Source organism: Caloenas nicobarica, chromosome 5 (assembly GCF_036013445.1).
Source record: "Caloenas nicobarica isolate bCalNic1 chromosome 5, bCalNic1.hap1, whole genome shotgun sequence".
Lineage (NCBI taxonomy): Eukaryota > Metazoa > Chordata > Aves > Columbiformes > Columbidae > Caloenas > Caloenas nicobarica.
Genome location: NC_088249.1, coordinates 30,340,331 through 30,355,363, shown reverse-complemented (window position 1 = coordinate 30,355,363; position 15,033 = coordinate 30,340,331).

Here is a 15,033-nt window from a genome sequence, read left to right as displayed (position 1 = left end):
GATTGCTTTTACTATTTTTTTTCTTTTAGGATCAATGTCATGTCACCATGATGACTATTGACAATGACTGTACAACTACTGATGATTTTCTAAGCATACCGTTGAAAGTAGTGGAGATGTTATTGCCTGAAGTTCCTACAGCCTCTCAGACTTTTCACCACTATTATTAATGTTAGTCCACGAAAGTTAAAGGACAATTTTACTAAGCTGTGATCAGTATCCTTTTACCATTTCTTTTCTCCCTGTTCTGTCCTCTTGAGATCACCAAATGGATAGTGATCTGTAATCAGCTATATTGGCTTTACTGTACAGACTACCAATAAATGTTGAAAAAAAATTACTATAAGAAAATACATCAAGAACAACCAGTGAAAAGGAAAAAAAATACTGCAGGAAAATGTATCCATCACAATCAGTGAAAAGGAAAATAATCAAAGATTTCTATATAACACACTAAACGATTAGGATAATTAGTGTGAAATACAATTTGTATTCTACAGTCCAGAAACAGAAGAAGTCCCAAAGGAATGCGACATATTCATTTTTGTTATATAGCTACTACTACCACAAAACAAACAAACAAACCCCCAAAACTAACAACAACAAAACCTAACAAAACAAAACAAAACAGAATAAAACAAAAAACCTAGTGTAACTTCTGTTGCTGTTGCTTATGGTATGGACATGTGTGACAGAAAAGTGAGTGCATGGAAAGGTATACATACAAATGCATTCATGGCTTTAAAACTTTTTCAGTGTTATTTGACATTTCAAACAGTATCCCTTAAAATTTATTTTATTTCAACCATTTTTCATGTCTCAAGTTCATATAATGAAATATGCTAAAGCTTTCTTTATACTATTATTTTCCTTCTTTAAGTGTCCTCAAAGTTTGGTAATCTTTTTCTCCTATTATAGATTGCCTACATCTCCTTTGGGCAGCAAGGTATTTTGATGTAGTACTTTTTTTTTTTTTCCTGCAATTCCTTATCTTCCACAGAGGAAATTGATTTTGTTTTTCTTTTTATCATTCAATTACATCATTGTTTTTCTCTGGAGATAGATTTTTTTTGCTTTTGACTTGATTTTATTTTTATTCCTATGGCATATTTTTTAGCTGAGATTTGACTAAGATGCTTTTTGTGTTGAGTATTAAACCACCAGCAAAAATATTTTAAAGCGTAAAAAGAAAAAGAAGCGTAGCAGCATTTAAAAAATAGTAAATAAAATGAGTGATCTATCCTTATAGGAAATTAGCCCTACATGACATAGAATCCAGTGCCATATTTACTTGAAAGAATTTTATTTTTCCTATTTCTGTGATAATCATGGTAGAGTTGCTTCAGTATAATTTCTTGGAAGAAAACAGAAAACTTCAGCTCTAAACACATAATTGGCTTCAGCCTTTCCTCCACTTGCTTCTAAAGCCAAAATTAACATTTCATCTACCACAGAATGTCATAGAATAATTTATAGTTATATTGTTACCTGAACCTTGGGTCACAGATATTACTGTACTGTAAATATAAAAATACCCAGTCTCTTTGGACAATTTTGCAAGACAGTGGTGCAAAATGGGACATAACCTAGTTTGCCTTTTTTTTTTCCTCATACGTCTAAAATAGTATTTTAATGCACTGCTTCTGATATTTTTCCCGAAAACACTGAATTAAACCAAAGAGGTTGCTGGGGATAAGCATACAGAAGGTAAAGCCATGTAATATGACTCAGTGTAACAACAGTGGTTAAACTGCTTACTAGAACGAGCAGGAATACTCTCACTCTAACTATCAAGATGTACTCTTCCCAGGCCTGAAGAGTAAACTGAACCAATGGATGATCCTGGATTGACAGAGGAAGGAGCAGTCTGGGTGAACAGCTGTGAATGGCTCTCTGCCAGGGAACACAGCACCAGCACATGAGCTAAGCAGAACAAACCTACTAATGCCCCAGACAAGGGTGTGGTAATGGAAAGCTTGGGTTAATGCTTGAGACATGGGTGGAGTGGTGGAAACATTATATATTACTTGCCGTGCTGGTGTAATTTTCCAGTTCAAGGGCACATTCCCTTTTTCTGTGATGTTTTCCATCAAGAGATGAAATGGCATGAAAGGAGAGGTGGTGGAGAGACCATCATCCTGAGTCTGGGCTTTTCAGTCCTTGCAACAGAGAGGATTATATGCCATGGTCATCTCTGCTGCATGCAACAAGACAAAGTGGAGAAAAGGAGGAAACTGATAGGTAGGGAAAGCAAAATCCATTTATCTCGGTGAGTGTTTTACTCCTAATAGAGATCAAAACTTGGGCCTCTTGGGCTTTTGTCTGCATGACTGACTACAATCCTGAACACCGTTTGCATTTCCCTGTTCAAAATAATATTGTTGGAAAAGTCATCATAAATGAGAGAAAGAAAAGACATACTGCTAAACGGGCATTAATCTTTTCTGTTTTCAACAGCTACTGAAGTAGTTTCAAGGATGTTCCGGCGGACAGCAGTGGTCAAAAGATTAGATTGTAGTCCATTTTTGTCTGAGGCTGTCCTGACAAGGGTCTGTGCAGATTTGGTTCATCTGACAACTTTCTGGGCACTTGGGACACTGAAAAAAAAAAAAGTGAAGATAGATTAGTCCTGAAGCTGTTTCATGTCTTCATCCACACCCAAGGTCAAATACCTCTTGCTTTTCTGTTAGCATTGCTTATTAAGACTATGAAAAGACAGGGATAAATTAGAGTAATGATGAAAGACGTGGTCTGGAACAGCTGGGAAATAAACCCCAGGAGACATAATGTATTGTAGTCCTCTTTGATGCAGGCAGCATCTTTCTTGTAGCACTTTTTTTTTCTAGCAAGTCAGAAAAGGAAGGTCAGTAAATTACAGGATTTGAGCATTTAAAGAAACATAATGGAGCCTAATCTTTATTTTAGCAACCTACTGGAAATATGTTCCATCTTTTCAGTAGGCATTTCTTAGAATATTACTCATAACCAGATGGCCTCCAAAGTGTGCAAGGCCAACTGGTCCTAGAGACTCTCTTCATTTGAGTTAGCTTCTTTAGTTATATATCCAAGTGTCCTCCAAGAGCAAAGGAAATAAACAAAACAGTGATTTCACTCCTGAGGTCTCTGTAAGACTCTTTTAAGAGAAAACTGTAGAGGCAACCTCAGTCCTTAGTGCTTTGTTTGTGCATACTGCCCCAACTTGAGTAGCAAAGTGTCTTGCACACATCTATACTAATCAGGGAAGATTTTGGGAAGGGCTAAAGAAAGTTTCTTCTGTAACTTCGAGTGAAATATTGCAATCTTTGTCCGTAGTTTCCAAAGAATTAACATAAGTATGCATCATAATGTGAAAAGTTAACTGCATACCTGCTTGTGTATTTAAAAACCTTTGGAGGTGATGAGATTTCTCTCAAAAAGTCTTTTGTCGTTGTGCTTGAAGAAATCTTTAAGGCATTTTTTTGAAAGCACACTCTAGCTCAGTAACTACAGGTTTATATAACCTGCAGTGAATGGAGTCACAATTCAGGTCAGTATTATATAAAGACAGTTTTTATAAGCTGCATTTTTTGGTTTTTGTTAAGACTGTGACTGGAAAAAGAAAAGATGTAATAAGAAAGGATAAATATATATGTAAAATGTCAGTTTTCTGCACATGTTCAACCAGAAGAAAACAAGCGACTCTCAAACAAGTTAAAAACAACATAATTATTTTTCGTGTTTCTCTGTCTGGGTAGGAACTTGTGTATCTTATGTGATTTGTAAAAAAACCTGCTTTACTGATTGCATGTGTGCAAAGTGGCTGTGCACACTCAGAACTTCAGATTTATAAAGAAAAAGGCACAATGAAAAGGGGAAAAAAGTATTTCTTGTAATAGTGAATTTTAACTCTGGAGAATACCATTTTCCATCTTGACAGATGCCTATACTTCTTAATTTTTTGGGGGTAGTATTTGGTTGTAGAATTTTTTGGGGGTAGTATTTGGTTGTAGAAGATGGTACCGCAGTTGAATGAATGGCTGAAGCACACACTGAGGTTCTCCATTTCCATGGGGATTTAGATTAATCCAGTCCAAGCAAATACTACAAAAATACTACAATCACCATAATATTATGAAGTCTACACTCCTCTTACATATTCCACTGAAGGATGATTTGATGTGGGCTTTTGATTACTACTTTTAACATTAAACAATTTCACAAAACATACACTGGTTTCTACTTACAAGCAGTCAGAAGGCATAAAAAAGAGTTTTACTACTCAGCCTTCTATACTGCTGAAAATTTTCAGAGTAGTGTGGAAAAAATAAATAGATTAAGAAGCAGACACTCTATCCACTCTCTCTGAGACAAACACAGTACCATGAAACTTGTCTGCACACAGTCAGGTCTTAATCTTCTGAGCCTCAACAATGCAGTTACAGACCTGGTGAAAGTGATAGGAAAACAAGTCTCGTTACAAAGTATGCAAACTTCCATTTGTTGTTTGGTGAGTATACCAAATTTTGCACTTGCGGTTTGATTTCACAATAGACTGAAGTAAAAGCTACTTGTTCATCCTCTTTTTGGTTTATGGCAAACAAACTGAAAAGCAAAGCTCCATTGGAGCAAGTCTTACAAGTATACTTCATTACTTATCAAACTATGATCAAAGCTGTAAATTTCTTTACACTTTTCAATTTTCAAAACAGAGCTAAAAGGTCCGTATCTCTCTCAGTGATTAAATAAAGAGAAGACTTGTACATGGTTTTTGGTTTCTATCAACTTATTGACAGTATCCCTTGTATCACTTGAGGCAGTAGTATTGCCCTCTAGGAGAAAGTATTCTATTAACAGTGTAACAACTTTCTCTTTTTAAACAAGAGATTGTTCCATTCACTCTTTGCTACTGTTTTAATCCTAGAAAAGGTCTACTTCTTCCATGATGCAACTTTTCATCCAAGTAACAAGTAACGAGCCCTTCTTGACTGTCAGCCACCTACAGAATTTCATATCAACATATATGAAGTCCCAAACAAATATTTTTTTGTCCTACTGTAGGCTGTGTATGTCAGAGGGACTCTTATTTCTGGGAAAAAACATGAAACAAATGAAAGTAAGTTTCTGTTCACTGTACAATATGAACTTCTAGGACTTTCTGAAAATAAGTCCTGGTGAACTGACTCATCTGACAGGGACACATCACAAGGACTCTCTCCATCCCAAAGCTACCATGGCCAAAACCCACCCTTCCTTAATTTGATTATATTCTCACAGTCTGTATCAACACACTGAGCTCAAACTGAGCTTGCTAGCTCATATTAACTCTTTCTGTACCAACACTCAGTGAAGGTGGTGTTACACATCCTAGAGGAGTCCTACACGTGTTCTCTTGCAGTTGCCTATCTCGATAACAGAAATGTTCTATGCGCTCCACGCTTACCATGGAGCTATCTAACATGAATATCGAAACCATACTTTTACTACTTGCTAGAGATGATGACTCTACTCAATTAAAATGGAAATAAAATGGAAAGCAAGCCAAATGTATTAATAGCAGAGAGAAGAGTTTTTTTGATTTCCAGCTGAATGACTTTCGCTTGTAGCCTGGCTTAATTGAGATATGTTTGTATTCACATTCACATTCTTCTGAAGTTCTGGAGTGTTGAAATCCAGGGATTTTTGGGGGGCAAATAATTTCATTTCTATGTTTTTCTTCTTCTCTGTTTTTACCATCTTCTTAGAAACATGCCTTTCTTTTCCAGATTAGTTGTTTCTATTCCAATAAACATAGTTTTCTCCCTGTTTCTTCCTGATTTCCAGCCAATGAGACTTACTTGTTTATGACTGTAATTTTATTTGTCAAAAACATCTGTGATCAGATCATTAGTGATGTTTAGTATAGTTCTGGGAACAGACTTTCTGAGTTAACTGTTCTGGCTGGAAGACTAAATCTCTGTACACAAATTAAAAGTACTAGAGAAGTATGGTACTTTTTTAAAAGCTAAATTTTCTCAGAGAGTAGTGGATCCAGAAAAGCATAAGTTCATTTTAAAATCTGGAAGATATTTTGTCCCCGATTTCACTTAGGTCAAAACTGGGTCTGAACACATTACAAAAAAAAAAAAAAACAAACCCAAACCAAAACCAACCAACCACCCAACCAAAAAAAACTGAACAATTTTCCCAAGTAGGGAGGTCTTTGCGTCACTGTAGAAAAGGTGCCAAATTTTTACATTCTGTGTCACGTTTTTCTTAGAATTGGTAGCTTCACATTGGTAAGAGCTGCAATTGTTAATTTTCCAAGCAGCAGCTGCACAGTGAGATAAATGCTACTTGTAGGAGGGAGGCAAAAGAGAGCAATAGCATTTATTTCCCCCAGGAAATATTTAAAAAATAAAATAATTTTGGTGAATCTCTTGCACTTCATTAAATTTAAATTAGGAAAAAAAAGTAAGTTCCAACAACTGCAGTGACTGGCCATCTGTCCAAATAATAGCGAGGAATAAAAATATACTGACCCTTTCCATCTGTATTGCTCAATGGTTTGAGACAAGTGCATAATGCTGTCTCTCTGATCAGCAATGAATGCTCAATCTATTTTCATTTACATAAGCTGTGAGGGAAAATTCCTTCTGACAAATAATTATTTGGCCATGGAGTCCATTATTTAATTCTTTTTTGTGACTGAGTTTTTCTGTAATACTCATTTTAATAATTCGACTAAAAAATAACAAACAAAATAGAGTAAATAAGTGTTTGTATCTATCGTATGAATTTATCCAACAAATAAGAATAAAGGTGACTTCGCAAGGAACAAAATAGACAAATCAGTCATCTAAACTTCATATCCCACTCACACAATGAATCTTCCTCATATAGCTGTGACACAGACTCAAGTCCACTATAAGTGTAGGTGGTGGTACAAACTATCCCTTGCCAGTTTCCAAGAAATTAGCAATACATTTCTATGTCCAAGACACAGAAAAGCTAGGGCATCACTAGCATTAAAGACACTGTAAACAAAATGTGTGGGTGCTGTGTTGTTGGAAGATCTCAAAATATCTTTTACAGTCATGGTGTGAAAAGAGTGAAAAGAGCTTTGGCAATCACTGTAATAGTTCCTTCAGAGCTCAACACCATGTTGCTGTGTAGTTCAGAGTTAGGTTGTTCTCTTGCAAACACAGACTGGATGCTGTTTCATTGCCAGCAGGAACTGTTGAAGCCAGTTAGTATATTAGAGCATTATGATCTGCGTATACTTTCGAGTGTTTAAAGAACACTAACTCAGCATTGTCTGAAAGCAACCAAAATCAGCTTGCCAGTGTTGGCACGGAATTAGAATCCTGGTGAAAACTGACAAGCATACTTGGAAGAACTAAAAAAAAAAAAAAATAAGGATTATTTTAATGGAAGAAATTCTTGTGGAAATGTCATCTGCTTGAGAAAGCACGGCAGGTTGGGGTTTTTTGGTCAGATTTTTATTATTATTTATTTATTTCCCTGTTCAGTCTAGATCATGTATGGAATTTGGATGAAAACAAAGAGGTGGGACAGAAGCAAATAATAGGAAATTATTGTAACCAGATTAAATAGAACATGAGAGGTAAGATACATACTTCAGTTTTTGACCACTTCTGCAAAACAAGTAAAGTAGTACCTGAAAAATTCTGTTAACAATGTACACAAATAGTTGATGGATAAAATCATAAATGTGTACCATTGGAGATTTGATCTATAATTCTCAAGGGTATGCTGAAATACAAGAAGCATAGGGCATTCTGTGGTAGAAGCAAAGGCTGAGAAAGAAAACATCAAGGCTTCAGATATTATCAATTGAACTGATTTAAATTTGTACCTGCTGAAAACTTAATGTCTGATAAGAATTCAGATTTTCTGCTAGTTAATGTTGTTTGAATCTGGATTTTAATTTCACACTTATCTCTTAACTAGAATCAGAAACTGCAAAGATACTTATTTCAGATTGTACTGGTTTGACTGAAAATGAGTTAATTTTCTTCATGGAGTTAGAAACCTTTCTTTTTCATAGTTTGCACAGTCATTATTTGGACTTAGTTTGAGAACAAGAAGATAATACCCCAGGACAGAATTAATGTTTTTAATTGCTTTGGTCTGAGAGCAAAGGGCATTCTGAGCACTCTGCCTACAGGTGTGAGGCATCGAGGAAAGTGGGCATGGATGAGGCAGAGCTTGACTGACATCCAGACTGATCAATAAGAGTATTCCATCCCATTAGTGTCATGCTGCATATTTAAGGACAATCGGGATCTTGCAGTCTCTCTCTTCTCTTCACTGTTTGGGGCCTGTTTGGGGCAGTTCTGTTCAGGACTTTCTCTAGTTCAGCCTTTTGCTATCCTGCTGATTTGCAAGAGGCCTCTGGGACTTTCTGCCTTTTTTTCTTCTTTTTCTCTCTCCAGCATCATCTTTGGGACCAGGTGCTGTTTCCTAGGACTGACTGCTTGGTGTGGACAAAGTTCGTGAGGAATTGCATTGAGTATCTTTTATTTTATATTCTATTTCATATATATATTTACTAGTAGTATATTAATATTTGTTATTTCGGTTTTTGTATTTACCTCAATCCAAGCTTCTCCTTCCCTTAGGATTCTCCTCTTATTTGTGGGGTGGGGAGAGGGAGAGAGTGAGCAGCTGTTGTGGTTATATTGCTAGCTCAGGTTGAAACACGACGCAGGTATTTTGTAGCCCAATGAAATAAGCTCTGGATATATATTTTCTTTATTTTGATTTTTTTTTTCATATTTTGTCCCATTATTAGCAGCTATAACTGCACTGATTAAGCAACAGATTGAAAAGGTTGTACTCACTGGAATTCTCTACCGAACCAAAGCAACCATAAGCTTGGCTAGGTTGCATGGCAATGTCAAATCGATGGCTATGACTATAGGAAGCTGATTAATGTAATTCAGTGTCTTTATATAGGTAACTCAAGTGGTCTCTCTGAGTGTCAAAATAAAATAAAACCTAAATGAATATGAAAATGAGGAAAAAAAAACCTTTCATTTTTTTTACTTCCTCTGAGAGGCAGAATCAGTTCTCTGGACAGCTTTGGAATTATTTTTCCTGTTGACAAAAAAAAAATTAAAAAACCCCACAAAAAACAACAACAAACACCTGTATGTTGCACTATTCAGAATTATATAAAGGCAACTGTCCAAAGAAACAGGATCACTGCACTAAAGTATACAGTTTTCTGTTAAGGGTAATTTGCTTGACTTGGAGTAGGAAGATTTGGAGGGATTTGTTTAGGTTTCGAGTTTTTGGGGTTTTTTTTAGTTTTTTTTTTCCTTAACAAAGAATAAGGCAGCTAATTTTTCATTCATTGTATATTATTTTTTAGTATTTTTAGTATGTACCACTCTTGCTGTCAGTTAATCAGTCATGTTATTTTTTTATTTTAAGTTACTTTAGATTGTATACTGGACATCTAATTTTTTCTTCAAAGATTCACATTAACTTCTAAAGTGTTCAGTACTTGAACTTTTTATAGGAAACCACAGTGAGATGAAATTTAGGGAAAATTAATTACTCATTTATAGCAAAACAGAAATACCTGGGTATCCATGAGTTAAGTTGAATGTAATAATATCTGTTTGTACAGGGTGTTATTATTTACACTAGTGATTAGTAATGTCATTATCCTGCATTTTGAAGCTCCAGTAAGTTTGTAAGAGGTTACGAAGAATAAGATGTATTATGGCATTTTGCTTCATTGTGTATTAACTCCTGTATTACGTATGTACAATATATTACACTTTAAAATGCAGAAGTTCTCTCTAGCTGATGTTTATTTAAGAAGGTTTTTCCACAGTTCCTGGTTACTTCTGCTTCAGCCCAGTAGAATGTAGATAGATAAGCCTTTATAATTTTAAAAAGACACGACCCTTTAACATAATTTTATACCAGCTTTATAAAATCTGCATTGGTTAATCTAACTTCCAACTGTCCACAAAAGAATTAGAAAGAAAGAAAATTTTATTTAGGACACACTTCATGGGGAAATCCTGTTATGAGTTCACTGGTAAAACTTCCATTTACCTAACTGAGCCCAGGATTTCCACATCTGTGTGGAAAAAAAAAAATCGTCATCCTTTAAGAGTTTAAGAGCTAAAAGATTCTTTAGTTTACACATAAAGGGAAAAAATGAAAGAACCTTTTAAGGACAATCAAATTATTTGTGAAAATTGTGTATGACTGTAAAACTTGATTGATCCCAACAGTCTGCATTTTTATAATAATGTTTTATACTATGAGATCAGTTGATGTTACATTTATCTGGCTAAAATTACTGTGACATAAATACTCTTACAACTAACAATCCATGTTCATTCAACAGAGCTTTGTGCTTCCAGTAATTAATTTACAGATGAGCCTCTTCCCACTCAGTATCATTCCTTGATTATTCAAGGTTCACAGGGCCAAAGGTAGTCCACGAGTGTTTAAAAATATTTGCTAACTCTTCATACCTAGTCTAAATATTTTTTAACTTCAAAACTGTAAACATTTTTTAAGTCTTTAAAAAAACATGGTTATGCCTTCAGGAAAGTAATTACCTGTTTCATTAAATCTGACACAATCAAATGAAATTCAGTGCAGTACAGGAAGCCCTTGAGGTACCCATAAACATCATGAGGTACTATAAACACCACTCTATGTGCAATTGGGAAAGAATTTTTCAGTTGGTATCAAAGTTACTTCAAAGGACTTTGCTTCTGACTAAAATAAATCAGATGCATGTTGATTTTATCTTTGCCATTATAGAACTAGAATATGAATTACAGAAAAGAGCAAAAAAATTGTTTCCATGAGTGAATGAATATTAGGACAGAAAATTATGTTGAGAGTACATTTATATAATGCCATGGCATTACTTTTACAAAGTGACTTCTGCTGGAGGGGCGTTTTCAGATAAAGTATATAAATTAGGATGCCCCTGAGGCATAGTTTTGCATTCTATGTGAAACCAAAAAAGCTTTATATGTCTAAAAGGACACTGTAGGGACAAACAGGCTCATGCTTGGTTAAGGGGAAAGCTGCCATAGGGAGAAACATTAGATACATGATCTTGATACCCAGCAGGGAAACTAGGCTGATATCACTAGCAATAAAAACCCATCAAACTCAGCATGTAGCTCAGCTCCTGGTTGGAAATGCTAAGTGACACTGACAAAAAAATGTTCCAAGTATCATCTGCAGAATTGTTCCGTGTCAGATGTGACCTCTTTTAACTTCATGTATCAAAGTGAAATAAAATAATGCAAAGAACACTAATGATTTGCCACAGACACACACACACATTTAAGAAGCAAATATATCTATAAATGAGAGCATTAGTGTGTTCTCAGTTATAGTTAATTGAGTAAAGGCAACTTAGCCAAAAAAGCAGACTCTGACCTCTGCACCCAAACTTCAGGGAGAAATCCACTCAAAGGTACAGGATTTGGGGAGGGCGGGGGGGTGAAGCAGAGCGAAAAAAAATTCTGAAAAATAATCACATTTTAATTAGATGACTTCATGTTATCTGAACCAGAAAATCCAGTGAGGCTATTGCAACCACTCCTGAAGAATTTGCATTCTTTTTTAACACACCCTTTCTTGTTTCTATGAAGCAGATTCATTTGGAATATTTCCAGAGTTTATTTGGTTTTAAAATCAATTAATATTCCTTCTAATATTACTCTTGCTTTCTTTTTTTTGTCTACTTTTCTGCCTTTGTTTTGTTCTTTCTCTTCTCCATTCATGTTTAGCCAGAAGACTGTAAACCCAAAATAGGTACTTTTGCATTTTCTTTGCCACACATCAAGTGGCATGTATTAAAAGAACTGTTTTTGACTACCATTTCTTCATTTCTCCAGACAAGAGGTTAAGTAGCTGTAGAGTAATTTAATATGCCTAAACTGTTTGAAATCAAAGATTTATTCCAGTGTTTCATTTTATCACCATAAACACTAATGATTTTGAAAAATCATATTTAAGAAGTAGAAGAATAACAGATGTCTTGCAGCCCTCACCACCAGCAGCTAACTTGGCTAGCAAATTTGGCTAGCAGAGTCAACACTGTAAAATCCCTCTGTGTCCATAATAATCTCATTCATGTGATTACTGCCATGGTCTGGCCAACCTTACCAAAGTCAATTATAAAAGCTGGGCACAACCTGATGGAAATGCTAATGAAAAGTCAGCCTTTTCTAATGTAACTTTTGTCAGCCTCCAGATATAACTTGAGGATTTTTCACTGTAAAAGCTGGGGAGCTTGAGTAGCCTCTGTGATACTTGAGCGTGGCTGAATATAAAAGTGCTAGCTTTTTTGGAGTTATATAGATGCTGCTCGTAGGTCTTCATGGTTGTCAGAGGTGTGACTATGTAAATGTATGAGTTAGCGTGTAGAAAACTATATGGACAGCTGAAATACTAGCGTCAGATACTGGGGTAAATACTTGTATTTCTGGATCCACTGTTGCAATGACTAAAACAGCATTAGAATCTGACAGTCTAATGCCAGCTTAGATTGGTTTATCTGAGCTGTAAAGTCATACCTTTGCTGGCAATATAGTCTTCTGCTATTTTCCAGTCATGGAAAGGTTAGAAACACCTGTGTGCTTGGCCACCCTATGTAAATATTTGTCTCACACAGGCAACTACATCCAGAATGGTATGGGTGCCTTGAAGCAGACAGGAGCTCATTCTCCAAAGTTTCTTTTGGCAGGTGATTTTTTCAGTCCTAGATTCACAAACATGTTATGATCGAGCTCAGTGCTCAAAATTTTGAAGTAAACTCTCATATAGCAAAACTTCATTGCTTGCAAGTCTCCCCATTCCTCCTACTCTCCTTTTCTAGGTGGTTCACATACGGTCAGTTGAGTATTGGGGAAAGGTAGTTATATCAGCTAAAAGGCTGTCTGCTCCTTGTGTACAATGAAGCTTTGCACCAATGCATAAAGTCCTGGTCTACTGGATAAAGTTAGATGTCCTCTGAGATTCAGGCTTCCCCTATGATGCCTGGCACTGCTTTCCAGCATAAGTGCAAAATGCGTTTTGTATGTAATCTCTTGTTGCACCTATAGCCATTTCCTCCATCCCACACTTTGAAACTATATGGTCTGCACAAAGATTTTTTTCTATGCCTTGTGAATGGCAATGACCATACTGCTTTGTGCAAGGTTGTGTTACTGCAGCCCTACTACATCCCACTTTCAGATCGCCTACGCACTTGAAGTGAAAAAAAGTTTGACTTTTCTTTGTTTGACTTTATTTTTTTAATCTGGTTTTGCTCTTTCTCATCAGATCAATTTAGTCTATACTGTTCATGATTTTCTCCTCTTGATTCCTTTTTCTGTTGTTTATGGATGGCCTCAGCAGTTATGTTCTTCTTTCTTGTGTTTACTGACAAGGACCTGAAATGGAAGGGGCTGACTTGTCAAGGTAAAATAATTCTGGCAATGAAAGATCTCTCAATATAATTCAGTCCATTTCATGTTTCTCCTTTGCTTCCTAGTGGTTGAAATCAAAAGAGACAAAGACAAAGCATTTATAGAACACTATGAGAAAGTAGAAGTAATTTGGGATTTCTGGAGAGAAAGAAGCAGCAGAGTACCTTTGTCTGGAATACATAATGACTTACTTAATTCCTATGTCTTTTCTTTTTCAGAGTTTTTCAGGAAAATAAGGGAACAGACATCCCCAATATGACTTCATAGATGGAGCCTGTGTACCAACTGCTCGATGATCATGCTAATTACACTGTTTTCTGGTGTCAGTTTTGTAAATTTGAAAATATACATAAAACTATGACAGAAAATAAGTTATTTTTATTGATTAATTTTTTACAAGTGTTTTGATATGCTTTTCTGGAGGTCAAGACTGGTATCCTAGGAATTAATCCTGTGGAAGTGTGTTTGGTAGAATCAGGTGTTAACAAAAGTGTTTCAAAAAAGGCATTAAGGAAAATTAAGAGCCTGAGTTGTGCTGAGCTATTCTTTCAGGCCTGAAACAGTTAAGTGCTTTTTACAGCTGGCACTTGCCTCTCAGCTGTCCAAATCATCACTGAAATGTGAGTTGAAACATTGTGGAATAGCACTGAGAAAACTGAACAGTAACTTTACAGCTACTACAACTACTATACAATGTTGCCCGGTGTACAGTGACAATGCAGTGGTGCATAGCTGACACCTCAGTGTAGGACAATGTACTGAAATTTGCTTCAGGCAAATTCCGTTAGTATGTTGAGGTGGTCTTTGAGCAACAGTGCAGGCATTGTTGGGTGTGATGTAACCATGAACACAAAAAAAGTGTGTTATGATGCAGGCTAGTATCAGTATAGATAAAGTTTATGGTGATTCACAGCATCTATTTAATCCCATTGTATGTAAATACAGTGATACACATAAAGGCAGCTCTCTCACTGGTACCTGTTCAATATCAACATTCATGTGGGGAATAGTGATACACTATCAATATGCTGCTTCATTCAACAGCATTCAACTTGCCTGGTGCATCACTTATGGACATGATTTACCTTTCAAAATCTTAGAACCTTATTAAAAGGCAAAGTGTAAGGGAGTGATGCATAGCTGAGGAGGTAAATGAGGAAGAGGAAACAGATCCTTTATGGGGCCATACATGGGGTTGTTTGTGTGCTATGATAATTCAAAAGCTGTTATTGTCAAGAGCAAATAAATAAATATGTATGCACATCTGCCTAGGTGTTTTGGTTTCAGCATTCTTAAAGTCCCATCAATGTAAAATTAACATGAGCAAAACGACATTTATCTCCCTTTCCATTTCATAATTTTTAAAACTCCATACAGGTCACCTCAGCACTTCCTTTTACACTGTGCTATTGTCTAGGAAAAAAATTATGAAAACAACATAATGTTAAAACAAGAACAATAATCACTGTTATTCCTGGAGCACTAAGAATAACAGTGTTTATTGTCTTTGTGCCGACATTCTTTCTCTGTTACTGTTCTGACTTAATGCTTTGTGCTTTTGCTGCTCCCACCCCAGTGAGCTTTCAGA